Here is a 17386-nt window from a genome sequence, read left to right on the forward strand (position 1 = left end):
GGAATCGAATTTTGTGTTAAAACAATTGGAGGAGCCTATGATTATTGAAGAAAGGGAAGAAGTGGTTGAAGATTTAGGAGATGTTGAAAGTCCATGGGAATGTAGCATCATGGAGCCATCTTTCAAGAAGCTTGATATTGATGTTGAAGAGGGTGCGCAACCTCCAAGGCATATCATCGTTGGAGACTTGGAAGAGGCTTATCAAAAGATGGATTCAATCATGGATGAATTTCTCTCTATAATGGAATCCTCTCCCATTGGACATGACGTTGAAACTATAAAAGAGTGTACACAACCTTCCAAGGAAAGCGAAAATGGCATGGTGTATATTGAAATTGAAGAATATGAAGAGGTTGATCAAGAGATGAACTCATTCATCAATGAATTTCTATCCCAAATTGAATTACCTCTCATTAGACAAGATGAAGTTCTTGAAGACAACACCAAGCCAGGTAGAAAAAGGGAAAAGGTTGCAATTGAAAAAGCTTGTGAAGAGGTGGAAACAATCAAAGAGGAGCACAAGGGAGTGGACCTTGCATTGTCTAAGTGTGGGGAAGCCTCCCTTCCCAAGTTACCATCCAACACAACATTAAAGTGGGTAAAATCTCTATCTCTAAGCTTTAATTTCTCACTTAAATATGGTTTGCTTGAAAATGATGGTCAACTTAGAACTCTTTGTGGAATTAAAAGTGGAAATGAGTTGTGTAGTGGTTGGAAAGTAGGTGTTAAGCTCATTAAGGTCACATGCATGTTGTGTTTAGTAGTAGATGAATAATATCAAAAATTGTATTCTTGTGAATGGTATGATGGTTGAGTGAATAAGAGCTGTGAACACTAAGGGAAGCACCCAGCAATTTGTTTTCTAAAAAAAATAATAATTGTGTGGACGCGCGCTCACCATGTACGCGCACGCGTCCCTGTGTGGATGCACCACGAGCCACACTCCCGAGAGTTGGGCCTCCCTTGGGCAAACATTATGCCTTGAGCCCAACACGATCCACGCGGACGCGCACAACGTGCGTGCGCGCCGTTTTTTTAAGAACATGGACGTTCACGCGGACGCGCACATGCCGCGTCCGCGCCGATTTGCTGCTGCAATAATTGAGCCAAACCCCAGAGAGTTGAGCCATTTATGGGCTAGCCTTAAGCCCCAGGCCCAACTCGATCTGCGCGAGCGCACGCATCACGCTAACGCACCATTTCACAACTCGACAATGTACGCGGATGCGCACTTGCTGCGCGCGCGTCCCTTGCGTGCTACCACCAATTTAGGCCACAAACCCGAGAGTTGGGCATGCCTCGGGCCCATTCTAAGCCTCAGGCCCAAATCTCATGTATGCGTGCGCGCACCGTACGCGCACGCGCCCTTACCTATTCTGCCATCCCACGCTAGAGCGCACTGCACGCTCATGCGTGGACCTCCAAATTTTCTCACTGCGCGCGGATGCGTACATACCGCGTGCGCGCCGATCTGATAGCGCGACTTCCAGGCCATTCTCCAGAGAGTTAGGCCTGCGTTGGGCCAACTCTAAGCCCCTAGCCCAACCCCATGCACGCGTGCGCGCGCTGTACGCGCACGCGTCCTTTCCTATTTTGCTCATCCACGCTTAAGCGCACTGTACGCGCACGCGTAGGGCCCACATTCTCTCAATCGACGCGGACGCGCAAGGTGCGCGCGCGCGCCGATTCAAAAATAAGGATAACCCTAATGCGCGACGCACACTACGCAGTCGCGCACTTCCCCCCAACCTCCATTTTCGTTTCTTCTTCTTCTTTCCCCCATAACCACCACCTCTGCTCTGCCGTCCACCGCGGCCGCCACTGTTCACCGCCTCACTCTCTCTCCCTCATTCATTCACCTCGTTCTCTCTCATCCACTCCCCCTCCCCTCTTTCTCTTGGCTGAACCTCCATCACCGCAGTCACCCGCCTTTCCGGCCACCGTCCACGGCGGTGCGGATTTCTGCCTCACCCATCGATTCCGATCTACTCCCCAGTTTCCTTTCCATTCTTAGTTCTTCTCTGCTCCCAGGTTCCTGCTCCATTTCTGTTATCTTTTTCTTTTTTTTTTCTTTTTTTTTCCTTTTTAGTATTCGTTTATGTTAATTTCTGCAATTGCTTGTTAGTTAGTTAGAATTAAGATTTTGTCTGTTAGGTTAGATAGATATACTTGCTGTTAGGTAGCTAGGGCTGGATAGAGGATTCTAGGTCTGATAAGTGCTCCGTTCGTGCATAATTTGCTGTCTGCTTATCTGGATGATTGTATGCTGATTTTGGACTGTTTTTGTGCATTTCCTGTTGCCTGAATGCTATACCACTGTCACTTTGCCTGATTGATGTTGTTTTCCATGCTAATTGTGCTAACTTGCTATCCGGGAACGTCCAATTTTAAGCCGGAATGCTGCCCGATTTTCAAGGAAATTAGTTTCCTTTGGGTCTTTAATTCAATTTTGGGCAAATTTCCGTTTCTTTTTGATTTCCCGGATTTGCATCATTCACTGTGAACATGAACCACAACTTTTCTTTTCATTGCGCATATATATCATCATATCACTAACCTACTTTTCTAACTTCCTAATTTCTTTAACCATTTCACTTCCACTCACCTTTAACCATCTTTAACAAACTCTTTCAAGTATATGATGATAGTATTGCCTTTTGAATATGAGTTGCTGACCTTAATGAAGTTTGCATTTTCTTTGATTTACTTGTTCGCTTTTGCATATTCATTGCAACATCATGATTGTTTTTGTTCATTATATCCTGAACATGCCTTCTTTGTTACATGCTAAATGTTCCATATATTCTACCATATTTTTCAGGATGTTGGATAAAGGCAAACCCATAGCCACTGCCTCCAAGAAGAGAAAACTCTCTACACCCTCGATTCCTGCCATCTACAAGCATTATGCCAAGAACCCTTTGAATGATGAGGAAAAGGAAAACCAGTTATTGCCTTCCACCAACCCAGACAAATTTCCCAACCTCTACTGTGAGCTTCGGTTTTCTAGATATCGAACAACAAAGCTGAATACTGAGAAGAAGTTGCTCCTACCTAATGATGTGAGACGGTCCATTACCGGTCGGATCCTTGACTTGGGTATCGACTTTGTTGACCGCGAGTTGGGGGATATCAATATATCTTGGGTGAAGGAATTCTACTGCAATTTCTTCCGCCCGACGTTGGATTCGGTTCAGGTGAGGGGTAGAGAGGTCATGGTTACTGAGACTGCTATTGAGGAGGCGCTACAGTGCCGGCATGTCCCTGATGAGCTGTGTGCCCATCAGCAGGCTGAGTTGGCCATACACAGCATGACTTTTGATTATGAGGCACTCAGGAGTGTCATTGGGTTACCAAATGCCACATGGGTTTTGGATGCAAATAATACTAAGCCGAAAGGGATGCTCTTTACTCATCTGACTCGTGAGGCCAAGACTTGGCAGATGATATTCGCATGCTATGTCCTACCCACCACCCACTTCTCTGAGATCCCCATGGAGATGCTCCTACTGATTGGATGTGTCATGGAGGGGAAGGATGTCTCTTTCCCTAGACTTATCAGACAGTGCATGTGGCGGGCGCATATTCGTGGCCTACTCCCTTTTCCTACATTGGTCACGAGTATGGCGGCCCTAGCTGAGGTCCCATGGCTGGACGATGATGTGCGACCACCGCCCCCTGATGCTGATGACAGGGAGGTTACTATCCCCTGGGGTGGTTGGGTGCATGAGAGACCACCTGCTAGACGCCGCTCTCGGGCTAGAGCTGTCATGGGGACACTTTCACCGTCAGCCCCTACAGCTGCCCCATCATCCTCTACAGCCGCAGCTCCTTCATCGTCTACAGATCCACCAGCAGCCCCTGAGCCGACCTATCTCCTGGTCCAGCGTCTTTTCCGGTTCTTAGAGCGCGAGAGACGCCATGTCAGACGCCGTTTAGACCGGATGGACCAGGCACTTATTTCTTTGGGTGCTGAGCTACCTCCGCTTCCCGCCTCTCCGGCCTCTGATGAGCAGGATCATCAGGAGGAGGATGCGGAGGCACCAGTTCAGCAGGATACCCCTGGCACTACAGAGCCACCACAGACTCATGAGGATCCGGTCCAACAGCCAGAGCCAGAGCCAGAGCCAGAGCCTATCGTTGTACCTCCCACTGATCCTCCGGTTTAGCATCGAGGACGATGCTTGGTTCGAAGTGTGGGGAGGGCACCGGTAGCATTATTTGGGGAACCGGTGAACTTTTCGGCCTAGTTATCTTATTTTGCACATCTTTGTATATATTTTGGTGCATTTTTAGTCTACTTTGGATACTTTTATTACTTATTTTGGATTTTAGATATTTTGATGCTTTTGGATATTTTTCTTTTAGATGATTTGGATGATAGATTCCGTACCTTTAGTTGGATTTTTCTTTATACATTTTTGTTTATCTTTATTTTTAGTTGTCGTTATGATTAGAAAGCATACTTTGAATTGCAAATATTTAGTCACCCTTTTTGCATAAGAAATTGATTTTAAGTGAGAAAAGGAAAAGGTGAACTAAGAAAATTTTTGGATTTTTCAATCACAACAATGCTTAGTCAAATATTGAGATCTTTCCAAGGAGTTTAAATATAGGGCATTAACCCAATTGATTGAAAGAAATTTTTTTGGTGAAACTTGCTTGAATTTCATACCTTGTGAAGCATGTATTGAATTAAGAACACAAGCTTGTGAGACTCGAGCCCATTGATGTGGTTACATTTTATAACCACTTATCTTCCATTCTTGTGTGAAATTGCTCTCTTTCTATGATTGTAATTCTCAATTTGCCTGATTCTATCTGTCCATTTATCTCTTGTATTTATGCATTCATATGATTGAGGCCATTACTTCAATAGCCACTTGCCCAAATAGCCAACCTTTTATTCTCCAATGTTAGCCAATTTTGAGCCTATGCTTAACCAACTTGTTATTTTAGCACATTACAAGCCAAGGCGGAAAACCAATGAAAAGTCCTTGTTTGGATCTTTGATTAGCCTAGGCTAGTGAGAGTGTTTATTATTCAAAGTTGGTGAGGCTTGGGAACATTGGATGGGAAAAAGGGGTAGTACACTTTCATGTTAGGAATTGGGTACATATTCATGTATTGATTAAATGTAGAGACCTTATGCAATGATGTTCTTGTATATAGTTTGAAAGAAGAAAAAAAGAAAAAAAAGAATATATAAAGAAAAAAAAATGATGATGAAAAAGAAAAAAAAAAATATATATATATATATATATATAATAAAGAGGGGACAAAATACCCCAAAGTGAGTTCAATAAAAGGGAATCAATGCATAAGTGTTGTGAATCAAATAAGAATGCATGAGTATATGAGAAAAAGTGAAGAATGGGTAGTTAGAATAGTTTGAACTTGTATAGGTCATTATATAGTTAGGTGGGGAAGTCTATGCTAATCAAAGATTCAAATCCTAGCCCACTTAACCATAAATGATCCTACCTTGACCCTAACCCCATTACAACCTAAATGAAAGACCTCATGATAAATGTATACATGCATTGAGTAAATGTTGATTGTTAGAAGAAAATCAAATTTTGGAAAGCTTGAATAGAAGAGAATTGAGTGGATTGACCCTTAAACACTTGAGTGAATAGAGCGGATACACATCTGGTGAGGGTTCAAAAGTTCAATCATATGTGCTCACCCATATTATCTATATTCTTGCAAGTTTGAACTCTTTTTAATAATTCAATACAATTGTGGTTTGGAATTAATTCCTATTGCCTAGCCCTTGTGCTTACACATGCTCTCTTGGCAATTTGAGATGTTTGAATTAAGCATTTACATTTACTTTAGGTAGTTGCATTTAGATAGGATTCATATAGTTTAGTTGCATTCAATAAATGTCATAACCTTTAGTTCCTTCTATTTTTAGCATGAGGACATGCTAAGGCTTAAGTGTGGGGAGGTTGACAAACCCCAATTTGACGGTTTATTTTCTATTGAGTTTAGAGTGTTTTGATAACCTTTTGTCACATTTAGCCTATGAATTAGCATGGTTTTGTTATCTCTCCCATATTTGTGCTTAAGTGTAAAAACATGCTTTTTAAGCCTTATTTTGATGAATTCTAGTTTCTCTTTGATTCCATAAGATGCCTTGATGTGTTTGCTAGTAATTACAGGATTGAAATAGGCTAGGCATGGATCAAAAGGAAGCAAGGAAGGAAGCATACAAGTGGAGAGAAGCATAAAAAGTCAAAGAAGCAAAGTCAGTCATGCACGCGCACGCGCACAAGGCGCTCGCGCGCACGGTGCGAAACAGGCCAAGGACGCGCACGCGTACCGTGCGCGCACGCGCCGATGATGGCACATGACCTCTCTAATGCAACACGTGCCTAGTGATTTAAGAGGGTTTCTGAACCCATTTTGGCGCCAAATGCTAAGGAGGAGGAATATAAGGATGAAGGATTAATAGGGAAAGAAGGAGGCAATAATATACTACTCACTAGGATTAGTTTTAGAGTTAGTTTCTAGAGAGAGAAGCTCTCACTTCTCTCTAGAATTAGGATTAGGTTTAGGTTAATCTCTCTTCTTAGATCTAGGTTTAATTCATGCTTTGATTCAATTCTCCTCTATCAATTCTTAATCTTCTCATCTCTCTCTTTTTAGTTATGTGCTCTCGTAATTGTAATTCTCCATTTTGTTTGGATAGATTGTTGTTCCTTTGTTTCCTTTCAATAATGCAATTTGAGGTAATTCATGATAATTATGATTTCCTCGATTGTTGTCGATTAATTCTTTGCAATAATTGTTGTTAAATTCTATTCTTGTTATGAATTTACTATGCTTTTCTTATATGCCTTCCAAGTGTTTGATGAAATGCTTGGTTGGATTTTAGTGTAGGCTTTGTTCCTCTTGGCCTAGGTAGAGTAGTTAGTAACTCTTGAGTTATCCAATTCCCTTGTTGGTTAACCCTTAGAAATTGCTAATTGATTTGAATGCCTCTAAAGCTAGTCTTTCCTTTAGGAGTTGATTAGAACTTGAGGAATCAAATTGATTCATCCACTTGACTTTCCTCCATGGTTAGAGGTTAACTAAGTGGGAGCAATGAACAATTCTCATCACAATTGAGAAGGATAACTAGGATAGGACTTCTAATTTTCATACCTTGCCAAGAGTCTTTTATAGTTGTTAGTTTATTTTCATTGCCATTTACTTTCATGCCTCTTATCAAAACCCCAAAACAACTCAAACCAATAACAAGACACTTTATTGTAATTCCTAGGGAGAACGACCCGAGGTTTGAATACTTCGGTTTATAAATTTTAGGGGTTTGTACTAGTGACAAACAACTTTTTGTATGAAAGGATTATTGATTGGTTTAGAAACTATACTTGCAACGAGAATTCATTTGTGAAATTCTATACCATCAAAAATCTAATCGTCAACCCCTTATACTTTCTATCTTATCCTTTGTATCTTTTTTCATATCTTTGATGATTAAACAAATTTTAAAACTTATCTTTTTTTATTTTTTTACCAAAGTGTGAATCATATCTTCTTTATCTTTTATCTAATTAAATTTTGAAAACCCACCCTACCCCTCCCTATATATATCATTCGCCCCAGACAATCCCCCTTGCTTATCCATCTACCATTTGAATTCTTCTCCTCCTTTTAGTCTTCTTTCTTTTATTTTTGCTCAAGGACGAGCAAATCTTTTAAGTTTTGTGTGGAAAGAGCCTTGCCTTCTCATTCCACTCAAATTCCATGGCTCCAAAAAGTGGAAAACCCATGCAAGAAGCAAGAAAGAAGATAACCCAACAACTATTTTCAAACCTTTCAGATTCTACAGCAAGCAGCATGAAGAACATTATTACAAAATAATGTGCAAGAGGGAAGTGATCCCGGAAGCCAAATTCGAATTAAAAGAAGATGAGTAGCCGGAGATCCGAAAGTAGATTCGAAAAGAGGCTGGGAAGCCCTGGCCGACCCTGTGACCAATGTTGGAATAACAATAGTCCATTAATTTTATACAAATATATGGACGACAGATAAGCAAAAGAAAGATGGACAAGGGTTCCATAGTTTTTGCACCATGGTCCAGGAAAAGACTCTTTATTTTCATCTTGATAAGGTGAGAGAGATCTTTAAATTACCTCCACAAAAGGATGATCCAAAATCCTTTAATAGGAGGGTGGTAGCTAATCTCTAGCTGGATCAGATTCTAGAAGACATATGTCTACCTGGAACTCAGTGGATAAATAAAACAAAAGGTCAACCAAACCAACTAAAAAAATTGGATCTCAAACCAGTTGTTAGGGGTTGGTTGGATTTCATTGGGCGTTTCATACTCCCCACTAGCAACCGCTCTGAAGTCACCATCAGAAGGGCTGTGATGATTCACTACATAATGATGGGGAATGAGGTGGAGGTCCACCAATTAATTCCCATTGAGTTGTACAAGGTGGCAAATAGGATGTCAACTCAAGCCAAGTTGGCTTATCTAAACCTTATCTTTCGCTTGTGTAAAGAGGCTAGAGTCCTGATTAATAGAGATTCATGCATCCTAGCAGATAGCCCAATCACCAAGCAATTGGTGGAAAGCGCCAGATTACCAGATGATCATTCTAAAAGGAAGACACCTGATCCTCTTCAAACACAAGAGATCCCTCCCATTGAATATTAGACCCAGCTGGAGGCATCTGTTACACAATTGCAAACCACCTTGGATCAATTAAGAGAGGAGCAAAAAGACCAGACTAGCATGCTTTGCAAACTAGTCAAGGAACAAGAGAAGCAGAGGCATGAACTAGAAGAGCTTAAGCATAAGAAATTATCCCCTGAAGAGCCTAATGCCAACCATGATTAAGGTGGTTGAGTTCCACCTCCCAATTCCTGTGCCTATTTTAGTTGTTGTTTATTATGTTTAGATTTACATGATCACTAGTAGCATTTAAGCTTTCATTTAAGTTTCTGTCTTTTAATTTAAGAATTGCATAAGCAATATTAGGATTTAAGATTCTGTTTTCCATTTTTTTTCAATTAGGTATAAAATATTCCTCTTCCCATCTCATTGAACTTGAATAAAATTTTGATTTTTTTTGAAGCAGTAAGGTGGTGCACGAAATTGTGATCATACTTTTCACAACTCCGCACAACTAACCAGCAAGTGCACTGGGTCATCCAAGTAATACCTTACGCGAGTAAGGGTCGATTCCATAGAGATTGTCCGCTTGAAGCAAGCTATGGTCATCCTGTAAATCTTAGTCAGGCAGATTCAAATGGTTTTGAGGTTTTGATAATCAAAAGATAAATAAACAGAAAATAACATAGAGATACTCATGTAATTCATTGGTGGGAATTTCAGATAAGCGTTTGCAGATGCTTTGTTGCTTCTGAACCTCTGCTTTCCTATTGTCTTCATCCAATCATGCATCCTCCCTTCCATTGCAAGCTGTATGATCCTCTTAGTGAAAATGGTTCGGCTACAGTTTTTGTACGGCTAATTAACTGTCAAATTTCTCGTCTCGGATGAAAAATACCAGGCACAGCTACCGTATGGCAAATCATCTGTCGGTTCCCACTTGTGTTGGAATAGGATCTCTCTATCCTTTTGCACACTGTCACTGTGCCCAACAGTCACGAGTTTGAAGCTCGTCACAGTCATCCCATCCCAGATCCTACTCGGAATACCACAGACAAGGTTTAGACTTTTCGAATCTCAGGAATGCTGCCAATTGTTTCTAGCCTATACCACGAAGGTTCTAACCTCACGGACTCGGTCCGCAGATCAGAGACCCAAGAGATGATACTCTAGCTGTCGTCCAATGACTATGTTGAACATTATGTAGACCGCTTGTGGTTGTCACGCACGCGAATCTTGGCTAAGTGAGTAATGAAGATAGTGGGTGATTGTCACGGGTCACCCCTTTCATTCTGACTTAACTGAATTAAGTACGAGAGTATATCTTGGAGAAGAAGTAGGCGTGAATTGAAAGAGAAACAATAATACTTGCATTAGTTCATGAAGAACAGTAGAGCTCCTCACCTTAATATATGAGGTGTAGAAACTCCACCGTAGAAAATACATAAGAGAAGAAGGCCTAGGCATGGCCGAATGGCCAGCCTCTCAAGTGGCATAAGATAATTCTCAAAAGCTGGTAGCCCCCAAATACAATAGTAAAAAGTCTACTTTCTAACGCAATTGAGAGGGCGCCAATTGGGCTTTTGTAGCTCAAGAAAATCTACTTCGAGTGCAAGAGGGTCAGAATCCAACAGCATCTGCAGTCCTTTCTCAGGCTCTGAATCAGATTTTTGCTCAGGTCCCTCAATTTCAGCCAGAAAATACCTGAAATCACAGAAAAACACACAAACTCATAGTAAAGTCCAAAAATGTGGTTTTTGCATAAAAACTAATAAAAATATACTAAAAAATAACTAAAACATACTAAAAACTACCTAAAAACAATGCCAAAATGCGTATAAATTATCCGCTCATCACAACACCAAACTTAAATTGTTGCTTGTCCCCAAGCAACTAAAAACAAAAAAGGATAAAAAGAAGAGAATATACAATAAATCTCAAAATATCAATGAAGCTTAGTTCTAATTAGATGAGCGGAGTTAGTAACTTTTTGCTTCTGAACAGTTTTGGCATCTCACTTTATCCTTTGAAGTTCAGAATGATTGGCATCCATAGGAACTCAAAATTCAGATAGTGTTATTGACTCTCCTAGTTTAGTATGTTGATTCTTGAACACAGCTACTTATGAGTCTTTGCCGTGACCCTAAGCATCTTATTTTCCAGTATTACCACCAGATACATAAATGCCACAGACACATAACTAGGTGAACCTTTTCAGATTGTGACTCAGCTTTGCTCGAGTCCCCAGTTAGAGGTGCCCAGAGTTCTTAAGCACACTCTTTTGCTTTGGATCACAACTTTAACCACTCAGTCCCAAGTTTTTCACTTGGACCTTCATGACACAAGCACATGGTTAGGGACAACTTGATTAAGCTGCTTAGGCCAGGATTTTATTCCTTTGAGCCCTCCTATCCACAGATGCTCAAAGCCTTGGATCCTCTTTACCTTTTTCTTTTGGTTTAAAGGGCTATTGGCTTTTTCTGCTTGCTTTTTCTTTTTCTTTCTTTTTCTTTATTTTTTTGCCCCCTTTTTTTTGCAAGCTTTGTGTTTTTCACTGCTTTTTCTTGCTTCAAGAATTAATTTTATGATTTTTCAGATTATCAATAACATTTCTCTTTTTTCATTATTCTTTCAAGAGCCAACAATTTTAACATTCATAAACTTCACTATAAAAAATATGCATTGTTTAAGCATTCATTCAGAAAAAAAAAGTATTGCCCCACATCAAAATATATAAACTAATTTCAAGATAGAATTTGAAATTCATGTACTTCTTGTTCTTTTGCAAATAGAAACATTTTTCTTTTAAGAAAGGTGAAGGATTCATAGAACATTCATAGCCTTAAGACATAAACACTAGGCACTAATGATCATGTAATAAAAACACAAACATAGACAAAACATAAATCATAAAAACCAAAAAACATGAAAAAATAAGAACAAGGAAATTAAAGAACGGGTCCACCTTAGTGACGGTGGCTAGTTCTTCCTCTTGAAGATCATATGGAGTGCTTGAGCTCCTCAATATCTCTTCCTTGCCTTTGTTGCTCCTCCCTCATGGCCTTTTGGTCCTCTCTGATTTCATGGAGGATAATGGAGTGCTTTGGTGCTCCATCCTTAGTTACTCCATGTTGGAACTCAAATCTCCTAAAGAGGTGTTGAGTTGCTCCCAATAGTTGTGTAGAAGAGAATGCATCCCTTGAGGCATCTCAGGGATTTCTTGATACGGAATTTCCTCATGCTCTTGTTGAGGTCCATGAGTGGGCTCTCTTGTCTGCTCCATCCTCTTTTTAGTGATGGGCTTGTCCTCTTCAATGAGGATGTCTTCCTCTATGACAATTCCAGCTGAATTGCATAGGTGACAGATGAGATGAGAAAAGGCTAACCTTTCCAAAGTGGAGGGCTTGTCAGCCACCTTGTATAGTTCTAGAGGTATGTCTCATGAACTACCACTTCCTCTCTACTCATGATACCATGGATCATGATAGCCCGATCCACCGTTACTTCAGATCGGTTGCTAGTAGGAATGATAGAGTGTTGGATGAACTCCAACCATCCTCTACCCATGGGTTTGAGGTCAGGCCTTCTTAGTTGAACCGGCTTGCCTTTGGAGTCTCTCTTCTATTGGGCTCCTTCCACACAGATATCCATGAGGACTTGGTCCAACCTCTAATCAAAGTTGACCCTTCTTATGAAAGGATGAAGATCTTCTTGCATCATTAGCAAGTTGAATGCCAACCTCACGGTTTCTTAACTAAAATCTAAGTATTTCCCCCGAACCACTGTGAGCCATTTCTTTGGGTTCGGGTTTACACTTTGATCATGGTTCTTAGTGATCCATGTATTAGCATAGAACTCTTAAACCATTAAGATTTCGACTTGTTGGATAGGGTTGGTGAGAGATTCCCAACCTCTTCTCCGAACCTCTCGTCGGATCTCTGGATGTTCGCTCTTTTTGAGCTTGAAGGGGACCTCGGGGATCACCTTTTCCTTGGCCACAACTTCATAGAAGTGGTCTTGATGGACCTTTGAGATGAATCTCTCCATCTCTCATGACTCAGAGGTGGAAGTAATTGCCTTCCCTTTCCTTTTTCTAGAGGTTTCTCCGGTCTTAGGTGCTATTAATGGTTATGGAAAAACAAAATAGTAATGCTTTTTCCCACACCAAACTTAAAAGGTTTGCTTATCCTCGAGCAAAAGAAGAAAGAAAGGAGGAGAAGAAGAAGAAATGGAGGAAATGGAGGTGTGTGAAGGGTTCGGCCAAGGGGGTAGGAAGTGTTGGAGATGTGTGAAAATGAAGGAGTGAAGAGGGGTATTTATAGGGTAAGGGAGAGAGGGAATCCATGTGAGAAGGGGTGGGTTTGGGAGGGAATTGGTTTTCAATTTGAATAGTAAGGTAAGTGGGGTTTATTTTGGGAAATAGTGGATGGATGTGAGTGGTGGAGAGATTATGGGGAAGATGGTAGGATTTAATAGGTGAATGGTATTTGGGAAAGAGTGTTATGAAAAGGTGTAAAGAAGGGAGAGAGTGAGTTGGGGTGGGTAGGGATCTTGTGGGGTCCACAGATCCTAAGGTGTCAAGGATTTATCATCCCTGCACCTTTCTGGCGTTTAAACGCCCACTGTGTGCCATTTCTGGTGTTAAACGTCAGTTTGCTGCCTTTCTTGGCATTAAATGCCAGTCTGGCTGCCAATTGTGTTGTTTAACGCCCAGAATGCTGCCAGACTAGGCGTTAAACGCCCATTCTGCTACCCTTATTGGCATTTAACGCCAGCCAGACACCAGACACCCTTTTCTGGCGTTAAACGCCAGTCTGTCTCCCAATTCTGGCATTTAACACCCAGAATACTGCCAGACTGGGCATTAAACACCCATTTTGCTCAGACTGGCGTTTAACGCTCAGAATACTGCCAGACTGGGCGTTAAACGCTCATTTTGCTATCCTTACTGGCGTTTAAACGCCAGTAAGTTCGTCCTCCAGGGTATGCTGTTTTTGATGTTTTTTATTCTGCTTTAATTCTGTAGCTATTTTTGTGACTTCACATGATTATCAACATAAAGAAGACATAGACTAACACTAGAAAATAAAAATGAGAAAGTAATTAATTTAGATAAATAAGATTGAGTTGCCTCCCAATAAGCGCTTCTTTAATGTCAATAGCTTGATAGTGAGCTCTTATAGAGCTTCACAGACACTCAGAGCATGATTGTGGCCTCCCAACACCAAATTTAGAGTTTGAATGTGGGGGCTCTGTTTGACTTTGTGTGGTGAGAATTGGATGAAGCTTTTCATGCTTCTTGTCCATGTTTACAGAAGAATATCCTTGAGCCTTAAACACAAGGTAGTTCTCATTCAATTGAAGGACTAACTCTCCTCTGTCTACATCAATCACAGCCCTTGCTGTGGCTAGGAAGGGTCTTCCAAGGATGATGGATTCGTCCTCATCCTTCCCAGTGTCTAGGATTATGAAGTCAGCAGGGACGTAAAGGCCTTCAACCTTCACTAAGACTTCCTCAACAAGTCCATAAGCCTGTTTCATTGATTTATCTGCCATCTCTAGTGAGATTCTAGCAGCTTGTACCTCAAAGATCACTAGTTTCTCCATTATAGAGAGTGGCATGAGGTTGATACTTGACCCCAGGTCACACAAAGCCTTTTCAAAGGTCATGGTGCCTATGGTGCAAGCTATTAAGAACTTTCCAGGATCCAGTTTCTTTTGAGGTAATGTCTGCTGAATCCAGGTATTCAGTTCATTGATGAGCAATCGAGGTTCATCCTCCCAAGTCTCATTACCAATTAACTTGGCATTCAACTTCATGATTGCTCCTAGATATTGAGCAACTTGCTCTTCAACAATATCTTCGTCCTCTTCAGAGGAAGGATACTCATCAGAGCTCATGAATGACAATAGTAAGTTTAGTGGAATTTCTATGGTCTCTGTATGAGCCTCAGATTCCTTTGGTTCCTCAATAGGGAACTCCTTATTGGTCAGTGGACGTCCCTTGAGGTCTTCCTCACTGGGAATCACTACCTTTTCACTTTCTCCTGGTTCAGCCATTTTGGTTATATTAATGGCCTTGCACTCTCTCCTTGGATTCTCTTCTGTATTGCTTGGGAGAGTACTATGAGGAGTTTTAGTAACTCTTTTACTCAGCTGACCCACTTGTGCCTCTAAATTTCTGATGGAGGTCCTTGTTTCAGTCATAAAACTGAGAGTGGCCTTGGATAGATCAGAGACTATGGTTGCTAAGCCAGAGAGGCTCTGCTCAAAATTTTCTATCTGTTGTTGGGAAGATGATGGAAAAGGTTTGCTATTGCCAAACCTATTTCTCCCACCATTATTATTATTGAAGCCTTGTTGAGGCTTCTGTTGATCATTCCATGAGAAATTTGGATGATTTCTCCATGAAGGATTATAGGTGTTTCCATAGGGTTCTCCCATGTAATTCACCTCTTCCATTTTAGGATTCTCAAGGTCATAAGCTTCTCCTTCAGAGGAGGCTTCTTTAGTACTACCGGATGCAGCTTGCAATCCAGTCATATTCTGAGAAATCATATTAACTTGTTGAGTCAATATTTTGTTCTGAGCCAATATGGCATTCAGAGTATCAATCTTAAGAACTCTTTTCTTCTGAGTCATCCCACTATTCATAGGATTTCTTTCAGAAGTGTACATGAACTGGTTATTTGCAACCATCTCAATGAGTTCTTGGGCTTCTGCAGGTGTTTTTAGATGAAGAGATCCACCAGTAGAATGGTCCAATGACATCTTGGACAATTCAGACAGATCATCATAGAATATACATTTGATGCTCCATTCTGGAAGCATGTCAGAAGGGCACCTTTTGGTTAATTGCTTGTATATTTCCCATGCTTCATAGAGAGATTCACCTTCCTTCTGTCTGAGGGTTTGGACGTCCACTCTAAGCTTGCTCAGCTTTTGAGGTGGAAAGGATTTGGTCAAGAAGGCATTGACCAACTTGTCCCAAGAGTTCATGCTTTCTCTAGGTTGTGAGTCTAACCATGTCCTAGCTTTGTCTCTTACAGCAAAAGGGAAAAGCATAAGTCTGTAGACCTCAGAATCAACTCCATTGGTCTTAATAGTATCACAGATCTGCAAGAATTTAGCTAAGAATTGATGAGGATCTTCCGATAGAAGTCCATGAAACTTGCAATTCTGCTGCATTAGAGAAACTAATTGAGGCTTAAGCTCAAAGTTGTTTGCTCCAATGGCAGGGATTTAGATGCTTCTTCCATAGAAGTTGGAAGTTAGTGCAGCATAGTCACCAAGCATCTTCCTTGCATCTCTAGCATTGTTGTTGGGTTTGGCTGCCATGTCTGCTTCTTTTTCAAAATTCTCTGTAAGGTCCTCTCCAGAGTGTTGTGCTTTAGCTTCTCTTTGCTTCTTTTTCAGAGTCCTTTCAGGTCTAGGATCAGCTTCAACAAGAATGATTTTATCCTCTATGTCACAATATAGAGATTCCTTGATGTGTCAAAAGAAAAGAAGAATAGAAGAATGAGGTAGAAAGAGAATAAGAAGAATTCAAACACAGAGGGAGAGAGATGGTTCGAATTATAAGTAGAAGAGAAGTGTTAGCAAATAAATAGAAAGAGATGAGAGAGAGAGAGTATTCGAAAATGAAAAGTGAAAAAGTGGTTAGGTGGTTTTGAAAAAGTAAACTTTTTTTAAATTAAAACAAACAAATCAAGTAGTTAGATGGAAAAGATTTGAAAATAAATTTTGAAAAGAAGGGGTAAGAAGTTAGAAAGAATTTTGAAATTAAAATTTTAAAACAAGATATGATTGAAAAAGATTTTATTGAAAAAGATATGATTTGAAAAGATATGATTGAAAAAGAAATTAAAAAGATTTGATTTTTAAAATTGATGACTTGACTAACAAGAAACTAAAAGATATAATTCTAGAATTTAAAGATTGATCCTTTCTTAACAAGAAAGTAACAAACTTGAAATTTTTGAATCAAAACATTAATTCTTAGCAAGGATTTTTTGAAAATATAACATAAAATTAAGAAAAAGATTTTTGAAAAATTAGTTTTAAAAATTTTTTTGAAAACATTAAAAGATGAAAAAGATGAACGTTTAAAATATGTTTGATGCAAAAAGTTATGAATTAAAATATGAAAATTTGAAAGAATTTGAATTGGAAAAGAAATTACCTCCCTTGTGTCATCCTGGCGTTAAACGCCCAGAATGCTATACATTCTGGCGTTTAACGCCCACTTGGTTGCCTCTTTGGGTGTTTAACGCCAGCCAGATACCCTGGCTAGCGTTAAACACCTAGAATCCTTCGTTAGGGGGCGTTTTTCTAAATGCCCAGACTGCCAGTTCTGGCGTTTAACACCCAAAGTGCCTCTTTACTGGCGTTTTAACGCCAGTGAGCTCTTTTTCTCTGTGATTCTTCTGCTTTATGTTTTGAATCTTCATTTCTCTGTATTATTTACTTGAAAAGATATATATTTTTGACTTTTTTGAATTTTTAATGAGGAGAGAGGAACACAAAATGACTCAAAACATAAGAATTTAAGATCAAACCAATAATGCATGCAAGAACACTTTGAATGTCAAGATGAACACCAAGAAAACTTTGAAGATCATGATGAACATCAAGAACATATTTTTGAAAATTTTTGACAAAAGAAAGACATGCAAGACACTAAACTTAGAAATTTTGAATGTTTAGACACTATGAAGTTGAAAATGCATATGAAAAATAACATAAATCACAAAA

The sequence above is a fragment of the Arachis hypogaea genome, chromosome 2 (assembly GCF_003086295.3).
Source record: "Arachis hypogaea cultivar Tifrunner chromosome 2, arahy.Tifrunner.gnm2.J5K5, whole genome shotgun sequence".
NCBI lineage: Eukaryota > Viridiplantae > Streptophyta > Magnoliopsida > Fabales > Fabaceae > Arachis > Arachis hypogaea.